The 16432-nt window shown below is 44.3% G+C and overlaps 1 protein-coding gene across 12 annotated transcripts in view; it reads right to left on the bottom strand.

The window, feature by feature from the left end:
• Positions 1 to 16432, bottom strand: part of AP1B1 (adaptor related protein complex 1 subunit beta 1) — an 85776-nt gene that overhangs the window by 52245 nt on the left and 17099 nt on the right. For 5 of the 12 annotated variants that reach the window (XM_045458515.1, XM_045458518.1, XM_045458519.1 and 2 more), the window contains exon 1: positions 3046 to 3172. The exons of 5 other annotated variants lie outside the window; for them this stretch is intronic. The gene's annotated coding sequence lies outside the window, so the exon portion shown is untranslated. Of the gene's footprint in view, positions 1 to 3045; positions 3187 to 3508; positions 3607 to 16432 lie in introns of those variants that run through there. 2 more of the 12 variants (XM_045458517.1, XM_045458514.1) reach the window with 2 other exon arrangements.

Genomic DNA, 16432 nt, shown 5'->3' with positions numbered 1-16432 from the left:
CTTACTGAGCACCTACTATATGCCAGACATTTCACTAAGTGCTAGACCCACACACACACAGTTAAGACAAGTTCTCCCCAGGGATTAAGAGCTGTTTACTTAGAAGACAGCCAAGTGAACAGACAATGACAACACATCGTGATCAGTGACACAGGACACGGTGGAAGTTCAGGCCTGCGAGGTGGGGGAGATGATTAGATAGGAAGCTCCAAGTAGTGGTCCAGCAAAGAAAGAGCCATGTGTGTGACAGGGAATGGTGTTCAGGCAATGAGGACAGCACAAAACAGGGACAGAGGTAAAAAGAGTTGGACGCTGCAGAAGTGGCAAGCAGCTGAATTTGACTGGAGCTTGGGAAGAGATGAAGTGAGGAGTAGGACAGATAAGGCAGGAGAGCTAGGCTGAAGTCAGCCCAAAAGGCCTTGAAGGCCACGAAAAGGAATGTGAGTTTTAGCCTGAGGGCAATGAGGAGCCACTGATGGATAATCAAGCAGGATTATTTTTTTAAGGATTTCCCAACTGCTCAAGTGGTATTTTCTCTCTGGTGTTGTTTGCTTCTCTCTGTGTGAAGAGAAAAAAAACAACACAAAAACCATTTCTGGGCTGTGATCACTTATCAGTGACCTGTCTTAAGCAGCAAAAAAACAAAACCCTGTTCAGAAAAAGAAACATCTACATGACGTTGATGTCCTCTCAGTTTTCATAATTACACAAACGTGCAAAACCCACACCCGAGCCATGCTTGCTCACTGTCAGCACATCAGACTCTGGTGCCAGCCGTGAGGGTTTTCTGGGAAGTGAGCAGTCAAGACAGCAACAGTTTCAGAGGATGACCAGAAAAAGATGAGAGGCCAGAGCCAGTAGGGCCAATAGACTAAACTTGTCCTGAAACTTTTAGGAAGTGAAACAAGAAGGGTAGTAGTAGTCCTGTGTATACAAAGGTCTCTGCAAGAGGAAGTACCACCCCACAAAGCAGGGTTGACAGCCTTCCTCAGACACAGGCCCCCAGTAGGCACCAACTGCCTAGAGTCAAAGCATCCAACCACAATAACAGTCTCTGCACAAATTTCCTTATCTAATACACACATACACACACACACACACACACACACACACACACACACACACACACAGGAGACTACCAGGGGTTGGGGGAGAGGAGATGGGGAGAAGGTGATGGTCACTATCATTTTAGAGCTGAAGTAAAGGAGGCCCAGCCCAAGTAAGTTGTCCCAGTCACATTACCAGGAAGCTGCTGAACTGAGGTCAGAACTCAGAGTTGACTGATGGGGAGTCAGGAAGTGCTTTTTCCATTACACCTCTGAGCCCGTCCAGTTGCCCAGGGTGAAGCCTCTGCTCAACCCATACTCAACAACCTCTGAGGGATTTGATTCTTTGAGAACTATTGAAGCTTTTCTCCATGACAATTTTTAAGAGGTTGGAGGAGGCTGGTGGGCTCAACTCAGGACAGGGAGCCAGATGCTCTGAGCTCTGCTCATGTTCCCACCATCTGGGACAAGCAGCTTCATCTCGAATCCTCCCTTGGAAGGATGAGGATAAGGTGACAATATTAAGTTTCTGTGAATTCAATGGAACTAGGAGAACAGATCATAGAGTTTAAAAAAAAAAAAAAGGTACTACAGTAATTATATCACAGCTTTCTCCAGAAGCATGCGGAAACCTTCACGGGTTCACTAAGGCTTGTAACACCCAGCAGTGGACAGGAAGGCAGCAGGTCCTTCTCGTGCTGTTGTCAGGGAAACTGAGGCAGACATGGAGCAAGTGAATGCCTTCAAAGGAACAAGGCTCAGACTCACAGAGTCTAGTCCTCTGGCCATCAAATGACCTCACCATCTTCCAGGCAAATGTGCTCTCCCCAGCCAAGAAGCCAAGGGGCCTGCACTTTTCTCAGAGAGACAGAGACCCTTCCCTTGAGAATGTTCTTCAAGAACCCAGGGCCAAAAGATCCCCCTAGGTGTCACATGCTTCCTTTCTTTATTCCAAAAGGAATGCAGCTCAACCACTCTTAACAGTGGGTCTGAATATTCCCAAATTAGCTTCATGGATGGCCTGTTTTGTGTCTCACAGTTCTCAATAGTCAGGAAAAACTTCCATTTCTGTCCCAAGTGGTAATCACTTACAGCAACAGCCTGCAGGATTGTTTCATCCTAAATATGTGAATCAAATGCCCCTTATGAAGATTAGATGCAAAGTAATAAGACTACACTTTACCTGGCTGTGAATAAACAGAATGACAGCTAATGATACTAAATAGCCCCTACACCCCAACCTTGCTCCAGCCTCTTTGGTCTCTGCACTTTGCAGGTCCCTGAAAGCCTGGGTAAGAACCCTGGCTCTGCCTATACTACAGGATTGACCTTACCATATGTGATTCAACCTCACTGTGCCTCAGTTTCCTTGTGGAGAAAATGGGGATATCAACAACAGCTACCTCACGCGGGTTGTTGTGAAGTTTACACGTATTGTATGCGAAGTGCTTAGCACAGTGTCTGGTCCGCAGTAGGAGCTCAATAACCAGTAGCTGGCATTTCGTCAGTATTTTTAACATGATTACAGGTGTCCCCAGATAACCTGTCCACGAAGCGCCAAGGGACAGATCAAGCCCAAGCCTACCGCAGGGCAGGCGGCTCAGGGCCGGTTCTTGATTTTTTTTTTTTTTTTTTTTTGAACCTTGGCAAAGAGATAAGGCCCTGAACGACAGGGAGGCCTCAGAATGTGAAGGGGGAAACCAGGACCCGAAGAGGAGTTTCCCGTCTGGCCAGAGGCGGGCTCCCAGGGGCCTAAGTCTAGGAGTCTCTCCGGAGGACGCCCCAGGAGGGGCTGCGGGCTGGGGCGGCGGGGATTCAGGCCGGCGGCCAAGTGGGCGCGAATGAATGAAGCCGCAGTCCTTCTGCCTCGTCGGAGGTTGGGAAGCCACTCTCGCCCATCTAGCGCCCCGTCCTCTCCGTGACCTCTGACCCCACAAACCCCCTCATCTCAGACCACCGCCTCCCCACCCCTGCCCCGCCGGACTCCCTTCTTCCTCACCCGAAGGTCCGAACGGCTCCCGGCGCCACGGCGCGGCTCGGATCACCAGCAAAATGTCCGCGGCCTCGTCCTCCCTCTCCCCCGGTGCGTCCGTGCCGCCGGCCGCTCTGAGACCCACGGCTGTCACCTGCCGGGCGGAAGTGAGCTGCCAGCGCGCGGGCACTTCCGGTGGACGCACGGCTTCGGGGCGGGGTCAAGGGTGCAACCCCGGCGGGGGTGGTGCCCGAGGGGCGGGGCCAGGAGGGGCGGGGGCAAACGGAATTAACCCCTCCCCAGCAGCGGCGCTGCTTCGCTGCTGCTTCTGGTGGCGCGCTGAAAAGGAGCCAGCTAATCGCTAAGTAGCTTAAGGTGATGGAAATGGAGAAGGTCGTACAGACAGACTTTAAGGGCCATCTTTCTTTTGTGTTACAGACGGGAAAACTGAGGCTCTCAGAAAGGCAAAGTTTTGCTCAAGATCACTTACCTTATGAATGGAAGAGTCAAAACCAGAGCTGTAATTCTCCATGTACCTCCAAGGAACTTCTATCCAAGAGGAACTTCATAATATCCCGTTTTCCCTTTTGCTGGGTCTGCCAGGACATCAATTCCTATAATCATCTCACTCTGATACTTTCTCCTCCTTATAATTTTTTATCATACCCCCTTAAAACAGTATTTCGTGTCTGCTCTTTAAAAATGTTTTACTGGCAATGAGTTTAACTAGGACAAGCTCATATTCTGACTCTTAACGGTATTTTCTTTTTGCCATGATAGTGATTTGATTAGTTTGATTCGGGCACACTTGTAATCGGGTATGAGTGTCACCTCTGTCAAAGATGTTTCAGCAAAGATAATAAAGGTTTCTGAAATAAACTTCAGGTTGAGAAAAGAACACTTATTTTTTTTAAGTTGCTTATTAGTACATTATGAGACTGTTAAAATAGTCATGCTGGAGTGCCTGGGTGGCTCAATGGGTTAAGTGTCCTCCGACATCAGCTAGGGTTCTGATCCCTGCTTGGGATTCTCTCTCCCTCTCTCTCTCTTTCTCTCTACCCCTTCCATGCTCGCTCACTCTCAAATATAAATAAACTTATACAATAAATAAAATAAAACAGTTATGCTGAAACACTAGTCAGTTAATATGATTTAGAAGTCTAAAGTAACATTTCCCATTTCTTGTATGTAAAAGGTGACTTTACTGCTTCCTCAGTTCATTACAGGAAAAGTAAAGAACATCTTGTTTTTGTGTGTGTGTGGGGGAAGTATTTCAATTATGAACTATAAATATATATAACTGCTAAGTGTTATTTCTAATGTTTTAAACCACTCAGGTTAGCTAAAGATTATTTGTGTTGTTTTTGAGTACTTGCATAGGTTTTTTTTTAATGTAATTACAAATTTGCTGAGCACTTCGTATTGTAAGGCACTGTCTTTACATGCATTGCAGCACTAAACAAGTGACTTTGGTTTCACACTCTTTCTGACATTATTCACCTAAGTGTTAGAAAACATTGCTTTTAGATACATCACTAATACATTACCAAGTTATAAACCACATCATGTATTTAACCAGAAGATAAGAAGAGGAATAAATTTCATCCTCTAGATTGTATCAGTAACAGGTTTGCATTTGAAAGATGTGTTAATTCAGCTCCAGGGGAAGAACCAAGTCAAACGTTAACCTAATGAAAAATTTTTGCTAGTGAAAATACGAAAATCTGGACAATGGCAAAGTTTGTTTGCTTTGCCTTTACTTAAATTTTTCACATGCTTAAATATTAGATATTAAAAAGCCAAACAATTATGAGTTCCTCTATACCTCAGCTGACATGAACTTTCTTAAGGTATGTTCAACCTTTGTTTTGCTTACCTTTGTGGCATGTAGCCTGATTAACAAGGTGATAGTAAAAGATATATTTAAAAAAAATTTTTTTTTTAATGTTTGGTTATTTTTGAGAGAGAGAGCAGGGGAGGGCAGAGAGGTGGGAGACAGCGGATCCAAAACATGCTCCATGCTGACAGCAGAAAGCCCGATGCCCAGCTGGAACTCACAAACTGTGAGATCATGACCTGAGCCCAAGTGAGACGCTTAACCTACTGAGCCACCCAGGCACTCCAAAGATACTTTTTTTTTTTCATAGATTTTATTTAAGTAATCTCTACACCCAATGTGGGGCTCGAACTTACAACCCCAAGATCAAGAGTCACGTTCCACCGACTGAGCCAGCCAGGTGCCCCAAAGATACATTTGAGTCTCTGCTTTGCTAACCCAAGCTGTTCAGTTACCTGAAGCTTTTATCAAGACCAGAGAGAAGTACATGGCATATGTGTGTAGTTCGCTTCTATTGGATTTGATTGGTCTGTTTGTAAATTGAATCATTACTTAAGAATTCCAGTAGATAATAAAGTGCGATTGAATATGATAGTTTCTAATATTCCCTTAGATGTACCTAATTTACCAAAGGAAAAATCAATTTACCTGATGCTCTTCTAAGGAATTATGATACTGAAGGTGCGAAGGTGGTTATTTTCTTAGTCTCTTTCAAAACACCGGTACTTTTATTTGGAATGATTACTGGGAAGAGTGAAATGTCTCTTTTATCTATGAACTTGAAGCATACCTGGAATTTACCAGTGCACGTGCCCATTTTAGAATTTTGTTTCTTAAAATAATCCACTAATGTTTTGAACATTTTCATCATTTGGTTTCTCTTTCTTCTAAAGAATAATTAAATCTTAATTTGGCATCGGATCCTTTTGGGCTGAAATCTGCATGGGGCCAATAGCAATATAAATAGTTCTTTAATGCTTTCCCCGCCCCTTTACCAACACTTAGCAAAACAGAAAACTCTTATGACACATCTTGTCAGAAAATAACGGCCTGCCCTGTGGCTAGGTATCTTCTGCTCTTTAATCATTTAAAAAGGTGGTTGGGCATGTAGGTTTCTTTGTACATAATCTACCTGTTAAGAAAGATAATCCTTGGTAGCACTTTATGCTTATGGTAGTTCTGGATATTTTTGTTAGTTATAGGGAAATAATGGCAGCTCTCTTAGGTTCTGCTGAGAAGTAAAATAGGAGCTATTATTTTTTTGAAGGACAAACAGATCACAGGAGATTCTAAGAAAGTCTGGAGAAAGCAGTACATATTTGCCATCATTAAATATTTATTTGTATTTATGGAAAGTGTGTTTTGGTTTTTAAACGTGTATTTTGCTTCATTTTTTTTTTTTTTTTTCACCTTGGCAGTGGAGAGTTTTATTTTCAAAGAATGAAAAATGTTTGGGTTAGGGGCACTTGGCTGGCTCAGTCAGGAGAGCATGCAATTTTTGACCTCGGGTCATGAATTCAAGTCCCACGTGGGGTGTAGAGCTACTTAAATAAATAAAACTTTAAAAAATGTTTGGGCTGGGTGCCTGGGTGGCTCAGTCGGTTAAGCTTCCCACTTCGGCTCAGGTCACGATCTCAGCTCGTGGATTTGAGTCCTGCATCAGGCTCTGTGCTGACAGCTCAGAGGCTGGAGCCTGCTTCGGATTCTGTGTCTCCCTTTCTTTCTCTGCCCCTCCCCATTTGTGTGCACGCGCACATTCTCTCTTTTTCTAAAATAAATATTTAAAAAAATGTTTGGGTTATATGCAGTAAGTAGGCTGTTCATGCACTGATGACTTACTTTTAACCTGTCCCTTGGCTAGAAGCAAAAAAGCTATAGATATTTGCCTGATTTTTTAGGAAACTGATATTTTTCGTACCTCATGAACTATTAGTGGACCTGTGGTCATACTTAATAAACTTATATTTACCTCATACTTTCATTGCAAATAAAGTTTGAGCTCCGTGCCCCTTTCCCTTCCGATTTTAGTCAGTGACAAAATAAGTATTTTTTTAATATACTGGAAAATGTGAAGATTTGTAATTAGACCACTTACTAAATGATAGGAATGGATCATAATTAAGAATTTGTGGGGGCACCTGAGTGGCCCAATCTGCTGAGTGTCTGACTCTTGATTTTGATTTAGGTCATGATCCCAGGGGTCATGGGATCCAGTCCTATGTGGGGCTCCTCGCTGAGTGTGGGGCCTGCCTAAGATTCTCTCCCCTCTCCCTCTCTCTTAAAAAAAAATAATTTGTGTTTTCCGTGGGGCGCCTGGCTGACTCAGTCAGTAGAGCACGTGACTCCTGATCTCCGGGTTGTGAGCTCAAGTCCCGTGTTGAATGTAGAGATTACTTTAAAAAAATCTTAAAAGAATTCTAGGGGTGTCTGGGTGGCTCAGTTGGTTGAGCATCTGACTTCGGCTCAGGTCATGATCTCACGGTTTGTGAGTTCAAGCCCTGTGTCATGCTCTGTGTTGGCAACTGAGAGCCTGGATCCTGCTTTGGATTTGGTGTCTCCCTCTCTCTCTGCCCTTCCCTTGCTTGTGCTCTCTCAAAAATAAATAACCATTAAAAATAAGAATTCTTTTTTTATTTTTTTAGATGTTTAGTTATTTTTGACAGAGTGCAAATGTAATATTCTTCAGGAATTAATATAATTTTTTTTAAATTTATTTTTTGAGAAACAGACAGAGAGCAAGCTGGGGAGAGGTAGAGACAGAGGGAGACACAGAATCCAAAGCAGGCTCCAGGCTCCAAGCTGTTAGCACAGAGCCTGATGCAGGGTTCGAACTCACAAACTGTGAGATCGTGGCCTGAGCCAAAGTGGGACACTCAACCGACTGAGCCACCCAGGCGCCCCAGGAATTAATATAATTTAAAAGAGTCGAGGGATTTGATAATAAAACATAGCAAAAAAAAAAAAAAAACCACATAGCTTTGTTTAAAAAAAGGTTTTACTGGGTAACCAATATCTGCATTGTGGAGAAATGGAAATATACTAGGAAGCAAAAAGAATAAAAGTCATCAGCAATCTCACTGTGCTGAGACAATCACTTTCAATATTTTGGTGAATATCCTTCTAGACTTCATACATCAGTTGGTATTTATTTTATTTTTATTTTTATTTTTTTATTAGAGAGAGAGAGAGAGAGGGCACAAGAAGGGAAGAGGGGCAGAGGAAGAAGAGAGAGAGAATCTCAAGCAGGCTCCACACTTCGCGGGGCTCAATCCCACAACCCTGGGATTATGACCTGAGCCAAAATCAACAGTTGGACTTTCAACCAACTGAGCCACCCAGGTGCTCCTCAGTTGGTATTTTTTTAGTTGAAGTAGAGTTGACACATCATTTAGTATTTTTAACTCACTGATATACATAAATATAAATATATTTCTACATGGTGCTTTCTAATTCCTGTATAGTATTCCACTGTATGGATGGTATTGCAGTTCTCAAAAATAATCCCCTACCGTTGTACACTTAGGTTGCCACCAATCTATTAATATTATAAACTTAATAAATAAGCTTCTACAGCCAAGTCTGTATGTCCCATCTAATGTAGATATTACTTTGTAATAGTTATTATAGTTTTATATGTTTAATCAGTCTCGAGTCCTTTCTGTAAAATTTATTTTGAAATAGTCATAGACTTATAGGATTGCAAAACTAGAACAGAGAGTCCCAAGTACCCTTCACCCAGCTTGCCTCAACGGTGACACTTTATATATCAGCAGTATAATAGCAAAAGCAAGAAACTGACATTGGTACAATACCAATTGCCTAAAATTACAGACCTTACTCAGTGTTTAAATGCTTCTCTGAAGTAGGCAGGGGACAAGTAGAATAATTTTATATGTATGTCCTATGTTCCGCATGCTATGCACAGCTGCCTGGAGGAACTACCTTCCCCTGATGATAAATGTTGACAAATGCTGTCAGCCTCGCCAGAAAACAAACTTTCACTGGGAATGTAACGTGGAAAGAGAAGATTATCCAGCAAAACAAACCAACAAACCTAAAGGTACCAAGGTGGAGAGCATATGTGAAAGTGTCAAGTTAATGGTAGGAGCAGTCAGAGCTTTAAGATTTCCAAGAAGACAGAAGTCACAGTGTTAGCTTGTTCAGGAAAGACATCCTGGGGACCGTGACATCTGTGCCAGGCCTTGCCCAATGAGAACAGAGTCGCACAGGCTGAGATGGAAGGAAAAGGCAATCCAGGGACAATAGTAGGAAGGCAAGGGAGGTGGGAAAGCAAGGGAGCCAGGCACCTGGGTCCTTCAGAAAGCATTTCAGGGGCGCCTGGGTGGCTCAGTCGGTTGGGTGTCCAACTTCCGGCTCAGGTCATGAGCTCATGGTTCATGGGTTTGAGACCCGCATTGGGCTCTGTGCTGTGCTGACAGCTCAGAGCCTGGAACCTGCTTCGGATTCTGTGTCTCCCTCTCTCTCTGTCCCTCCCCCGCTCATGCTCTCTCTGTCTTTCTCAAAAGTAAACAAACATTAAAAAAAAAATTTTTTTTTAGAAGAAAGCATTTCACAAGTCCCTATTCTGAACCAGGCCCTGGGCTGGGTGTTGGATAGTACATGGGTGAAGCAAAAGCCTGGCCCTTGCTGAACCTACAGTCTGTCTGGAGATGGTGACAGAGCAGTAGACCCAAATGTGATTGGTGCAGTGATAGGGGAGGTCTTAGGGGCTATTGGAGTCCAGAGCAGGAACTGAAGCTCCCTAGAGTTGAGGGGACAAGGGGAGGCCTAGACAAGTGGAGGGCATTTAACCTGGAACTGCAGAACGATGAATGTTTATGGAGCATCTGTGGTGCTCCAGGTGGTATGGAGAGGGTCTCATTTGCTCCTCACATCAGCCCCATTTTATCTGAGGGCAGGAGGGGATGTAACTCCAAGAGCTTAAGTCACAATGTGTGAGTTTCTGGGCTAAGGGCCTAGTCCTAGAGCCTCAGGATATGTGCTCTGATGAGTCCCACTTGTTCACCTAAAATATATTTGTCACTCCTACCTGAGCCAGCCAGCCATAAGGGGGATACAACAAAGAGAGGTAGCACACCTCTCTTTGGGCTACTGTTGAGTGTGGGAGAGAGACAAAGGGGCAATTATAACACAGCCCAGAAGGACCAGGGATGCACAGGAGACTCAGGCAGCAAACTCACCCCGGGAAAGTCAGGGAAGACTTCCTGGAGGAGGTGACATTCTATGAAGGATGATACTACTACTAGCAATAGTTGCCATGAAGCAGGCACTGTGCTAGGCTCTTCCAAGTACTAACTCACAGGACTCTCCCCACAATTTGAGGTTCCATGGCTGTCTCCAGCTAAAACTGAGAAAACAGGCCAGTGGGCACACTTCCCTGTGGGTCTCGGCCTCCTCTTCCACAGTTTGGCCTGGCAGGAGAGCGAAAAATATAGTACTAATAATAAGAGGCACAGTTAAATGTCAAAGGCTGGATAATTACAGCTTGCAGAGGTAGGAGCCGGAAGCAAGAAGGGGGGGCCTTCTCGGGGGCTTCCCTTTCCACCCCTACCATCAAACCCAGCTGGCCACTCTGCCTCAGTCACACTCACCATCAAAGACTTACGGCTGTGGCTAGAACAGTCACACCTGGACCTTATGCATCTCACTTGCCATCGGAGACCCCAGGCCCAGGAGGAGCCCTTTGCTCCAGGAGGGTGGAGCAGAGTCAATGATGGCCAAACCCACATGCAGACAGAACTGACCTCTCCCAACAAATACACCACTACTGGGGGCGCCTGCGTGGCTCAGTCGGTTGGGTGTCCGACTTCGGCTCAGGTCATGATCTCATGGTCCATGAGTTTGAGCCGCACGTCAGGCTCCTTGCTGATAGCTCAGAACCCACAGCCTGCCTCAGATTCTGTGCCTCCCTCTCTCCTTGCCCCTTCCTCTCTCGTGCTCTGTCTCTCTCAAAAATAAATAAACATTAAAAAATAAATAAAAATACACCATTACTAACAATAACATCACATCCTGGTTGGAAGAGGATGTTTTAAAACTTTTCTCCAAGCTCTATTCACTCTCTACTCTGCTGTATTGAGCTGGCTGATGTTGGGCTGGCTTGTCTAACTCTTTGAACCTCAGTTTCTCCTCCTTTAAACAAAAAATATTTATTTATTCTTTTGGGAGAGTGCAAGCAGGGGAAGGGTAGAGACAGGGAGACAAAGGATACTGACAGTCTGACAGCAGTGAGCCTGATGTGGGGCTCAAACTCGTGAGCCACGAGATCATGACCTGAGCCAAAGTCCGATGCTCAACTGACTGAGCCACTCAGGTGCCCCACGGTTTCTCCTGAGAACCCTGCACTCATTAGGGGCCAAGCACCTTTGTATGCCTTTGACATCCAATCCCTTTATGTTAACCTTCACCATTCTCAAGAGGTGGGGGCTACAATAACCCTCAGTCACAGGTGAGCCTGCCAAGACCTTGAGAAGCTGAGGAACTTCCTACTTTCACAAGGCAACAATGTTGAGCTGGGAGTCAAGGTTGATGATAGCAGGGCCCATGCTTTCTCCTTCCCCCACCCATACCTGCATTGTGAGGTTTCATCCAATCAGAGGAAGGTTGGGAGTTCTTGTGGTCATAAAATGATCGAAGATATGCTCCTGGCACTGTGTGCCCTTCAGTAAGTCCCCTCCTCTTTCTGACACACAGAATCTCCCAGCATGTCCTTCCAACCCTCCTGCCATACTGGTGCATTAATAAATATATGTTGCACAAATTAAGTATTATTTCTCTTGATGCCCACTAGAGGGCACACAAGTGACACTAACTGCCACCCTTTCCCTTCCTGTGTACTTGTTAGGCAGCCCCACCACATCCCTGTGTCTCAATCTTCCTTCTGGATTCTTCTTCCTATGTGATTACTATTCCTCTACTTCAATTTCTGTTTGCCATTTTTATTATTTTTACCCTACAAATTACTAAAAGTTACCTCAGATCCTTTCTGGAAGGAGGAAGGAGGTGACTTTGTCAAGGCCTCACTAATAACGCCAGTCCTGCACCTGCTGAGGGTGGGCAGCTCCATATTCTTCCAGCCCAGGCCAGGCCTGGCACAGCGCCCCCCCAAGGGGCAGAAGGGCCTAGCGGCTCCTGGGGACTCCTCCTCCACCCCCATCTCTTCCTGCTGCAAATGTTCTCATTACATCATCCCTGGTCCTCCCAGGAGCAAAATTCTGCTCACCTCGTCCTGGCTCCATTGCTGCCACAATAGGCTGCTTCTCAAACAGCTCTGCTCTGCCTCACAAGTGCCCCAGAGAGAGCCAAACCGCCCTCCACTGCTGCAACTGAAGAGGCCAGGATCTGAATCCCACCTGGGTTCAAGTCCCCAACTGGACCTTACTTTCCAATTTGTAAAATGGGGCTGATGGGCTTCCTTATGTGGTTAAAGAGATTAAATTGTACAGCTTATATTCAGTGCCTGGCAACCTATAAACCCTCCTTCAATGGAAGCTGCTACTTGTGTTAATATTAGTTCAGCTCAGCCATTTCCTGGCTGTGTATGTAGGAGCACATAACTTAGCTTCTTTGAGCCTCAGCTTTCCCATCTGGAAAATGGGACTTATACAGATGTCAGGAGAATTGCACTGGATATTGTAGGTAATGTTTTTAGAGCAATGCCTAGCAAGCACCAAATGATTAGTAATGATTACAATTATTAAAGGCCATAAATTAGGGAACAAAGGAAATATCAATAAACTAACATAGTAGAATCAGAATTCATAAATCATTCTTAGATTGCAATCTAAAAGACTAGAAATCAATAATAAAATAGAAAACTGACCCTATACCTGGCAAATAAAGCACCCTCTTTTAAATAACACCTGAATCTTCTGGGTAAGGGAGTGAATTCATGTATCTCCACACCCTTCTGAAATCCCACTAAAACTACATTAGGACGGGGAGGGCACCTGGCTGGCTCAGTCAGCAGAACATGTGACTCTTGATCCTGGGGTCATGAGCTTGAGCCTCACGATGGATGTAGAGCTTACTAAAAAACAAAAAACAGGGGCGCCTGGGTGGCACAGTCGGTTGAGCGTCCGACTTCAGCCAGGTCACGATCTCGCAGTCCGTGAGTTTGAGCCCCGTGTCAGGCTCTGGGCTGATGGCTCAGAGCCTGGAGCCTGTTTCTGATTCTGTGTCTCCCTCTCTCTCTGCCCCTCCCCCGTTCATGCTCTGTCTCTCTCTGTCCCAAGAAAAATAAATAAACGTTGAAAAAAAATTTTTTTTAAAACGAAAACAACAACAACAAATAAAAACCTACATTAAGGGGTCTTATAATTTTGATAATGCAGAATGTATAGCATGCAACTTATTTTAACCATTTTTTATAAGTTTATTTATTTAGAGAAAGAGACCGCAAGCAGGGGAAGGGCAGAGAGAGGAGGAAAGAGAGAATCCAAAGCAGGTTCTGCACTGTCAGCGCAAAGCCTGACTCGGGGCTCAATCCCACGAATCATGAGATTGTGACCTGAGCCAAAATCAAGAGTCAGACATTTAACCGACTGAGCCACCCAGGCACCCCAATAACAGCCATCCTAATGGGTGTGAAGTGGTATCTCATTATGGTTAAAGGGATTGTTTTAAGGTGGAAATCTACAAGAGCCATGAGAACAAGAGACAACAGGAACAACACTGAAAGCTGAAAGCAAATGGATAAAAGGTTACTGACTTAGCTGAATCCTAAGCCACAAGAAGGGAAGCCAAGAAGCAACCCAACTGATACTGCAGGACCCCAAAGATCCAGGAACTGGTGGCACCAGAAAAGTCTGGAAGTGGAAGTGAAGAATTGAGTAAAGTTTGGAGGATCGGGTGAACATCTGAAAAGGAGTCAGACACCCCCCAGATCCTTCCCTGACTCTGTCAGACAACTTCCCCCTTCCCTCCCACAGAAGACTGAGGTCTACTCTCAGAAAAGAAAACCAGCATAGTGGGGGCGGGGATCACAGTAAAAACAGGTGAAACAGGGATCCTGGTCAGTGAGGACCATGGTGGACAAGCCCACGTCCACCAGAGCGATCACTCAGCTGTCAGTACCGCCCTTAAAGCTGAGGAAGCAGCCAAGGATCACCAGGCATTTGCAAAATATGGAAGTCAGAGGCCAAGAGGTCAGATGAGTAAAACAACATAGATACAATCTAGACTAGTTGTGGCATACACATAGATTATTCTGGAAGGAAACAGAAGAAGCTGATAACATTGATGCCTGTGGGGAAGAGACCTGGGTGGCTGAAAGACATGGGAAGGTAGGAGACATTTCACAATACTTCCGTTTGAATCTGTAAAATTATTTTAAACTTTTTTTTTTTAAAGCTTTTAAGTAATCTCTACACCCAACACGGGGCTTGAACTCACAACCCCAAAGTCAAGAGTTGTATGCTCCACTGACTGTGCCAGCCAGGTGTCCCTAAACTTTCCTCTTTTCTTTAAGTAGCTTTATACCCAATGTTGGGCTCGAAATCACAACCCCAAGATCAAGAATCACATGCTCTGCCAATTGAGCCAACCAGATGCCCCTAAACTGTTCATTTTTAAATACTTCTGGATTTACAGAGAAGTTACAAAAATGCCACCTACCTTTCACCCAGCTTTGTCTGATATTTACACCTTATCTAACCATAGTGCAATGCTCAAAATCATCGATACTATACCGTAACTATTTTAGCTACAGCCCTCATTCACATTTCACCGGTTTTCCTACTGATGTCTTTTTTCCGTTTCAGGGTCCAATCCACGATCTCTCATTGCATTTCATTATCGTCTCTCTCTCTTTTTTAAAAAAAAATTTTAATGTTTATTTATTTTTTGAGAGAGAGAGAGAGAGAGAGAGAGAGAGACCGAGTGTGAGTGGGGGAGGGGCAGAGACACAGAATCTGAAGCAGGCTCCAGGTTCTGAGATGTCAGCACAGAGCCTGATGCAGGGCTCAAACCCACAAACAGTGAGATCATGACCTGAGCCGAAGTCAGATGCTTAACCAACTGAGCCACCCAGGTGCCCCCATTGTGTCTCTTTAGTCTCCTCTGGTTGCTGACAGTTTTTCCATTTCTCCTCTCTTTTACAAACTTCAAGCATTATACATTTTTGGCAATACGAAAAAGTGACGTACTCTCATCAGCATATATCAGGGGAGACATGATACATGATGGCGATATACCTTACTATTGGTGATGTTGGGGCTTCTGGGTGGCTCAGTCAATTAAGCATCTGACTCTTGATTTCGGCTCAGGTCATGATCTCACAGTTCATGGGAATGAGCCCCTCATCAGACTATGCACTGATAGTGCAGAGCCTGCTTGGGATTCTCTCTCTTCCTCTCTCTCTGCCCCTCCCCTGCCCTCAAAATAAATAAACATAAAAAAAAAAAAAAAAACTATTGGTAATGTCAATCATGGCCACCTGGTTGAGGATGTGTCCATCACGTTTCTCCGCCTTCCTGTTTTTCCTTTGGAATTAATGAATATCTTGTGGGGAAAGACTGAGGCATTACTGTTGTGTTTGCTTAATGATGATTTTCTAGTTCCCTGATTCCTTCTACATTTATTAGTTGAAATTCTGCCAGGAAGAGTTGCCCTTTCTTCCCCATTAATTTATTTGTTCAATTACTTATTTCTCCATCGTCAATTATTTATTTAAATTCAATTATTTGCCATTTGAGCTTATGGATATTGAGTTATAATCCAAACCTATCATTATTTATTTTGCTGATCATTTTTCCCAGCTTTGGCCCTTAGGAATTCCTTTAGGTTGGCTCCTTTCAACATGACCCCACTTTTTTTTTTTTTTTTTAAGCACTTCCTTATTCTCTGGTACCTCATGATGTTTCCAGGCTCATCTTGTATTTTCTCTGTCCCAGCACTGGAATCAAACCATTTTTCCAAGTAAATTACCGTGGGATCATTATTTTATTAAGGGCAGATTAAAATGATCAATTGTGCTTTATTCAGGTTAATATTTATTTTTGAGAGAGAAAGAGACAGAGAAAGCAGGGGAGGAGCAGAGAGGGAGAGAGAGGAAGGGCATCTTTTTTTTTTAAGTTATTTATTTATTTTTGAGAGAGAGAGAGAGAGCGTGTGCACCTGCACACAAGTGGCTGAGGGGCAGAGACAGACAAGGAGAGAAAGAGAATCCCAAGCATGCTCCACTGTCAGCGCAAAGCCTGATGTGAGGCTCAAACTCACGAACCGCGAGATCATGACCTGAGTTGAAGTCGGATGCTTAACCAACTGAGCCACCCAGGCGCCCCGAGAGAGAGAGAATCTTAAGCAGACTCCACGCTCAGCACAGGGCCCGACTAGGGGCTCAATTTCACGACTGTGGGATCACGACCTGAGTCAAAATCAAGAGTCAGTCACTTAACCGACTGAGCCACCCAAGTGCCCCTCAGATTAATATTAAGTAGGTTACCTGAACATGTCTTCCTGGGTATGTTATATGCATTTTCTTTCTCTTTTCTTTTCTTCCTCCCTTTCTTTTCTTTATTAATGAGGCTCTTTTTTTTTTTTTTAAGTAGGCTCCAT

The sequence above is a fragment of the Leopardus geoffroyi genome, chromosome D3 (genome assembly GCF_018350155.1).
Source record: "Leopardus geoffroyi isolate Oge1 chromosome D3, O.geoffroyi_Oge1_pat1.0, whole genome shotgun sequence".
Classification (NCBI taxonomy): Eukaryota; Metazoa; Chordata; class Mammalia; order Carnivora; family Felidae; genus Leopardus; species Leopardus geoffroyi.
This window is presented reverse-complemented; position numbering and strand designations above follow the sequence as displayed.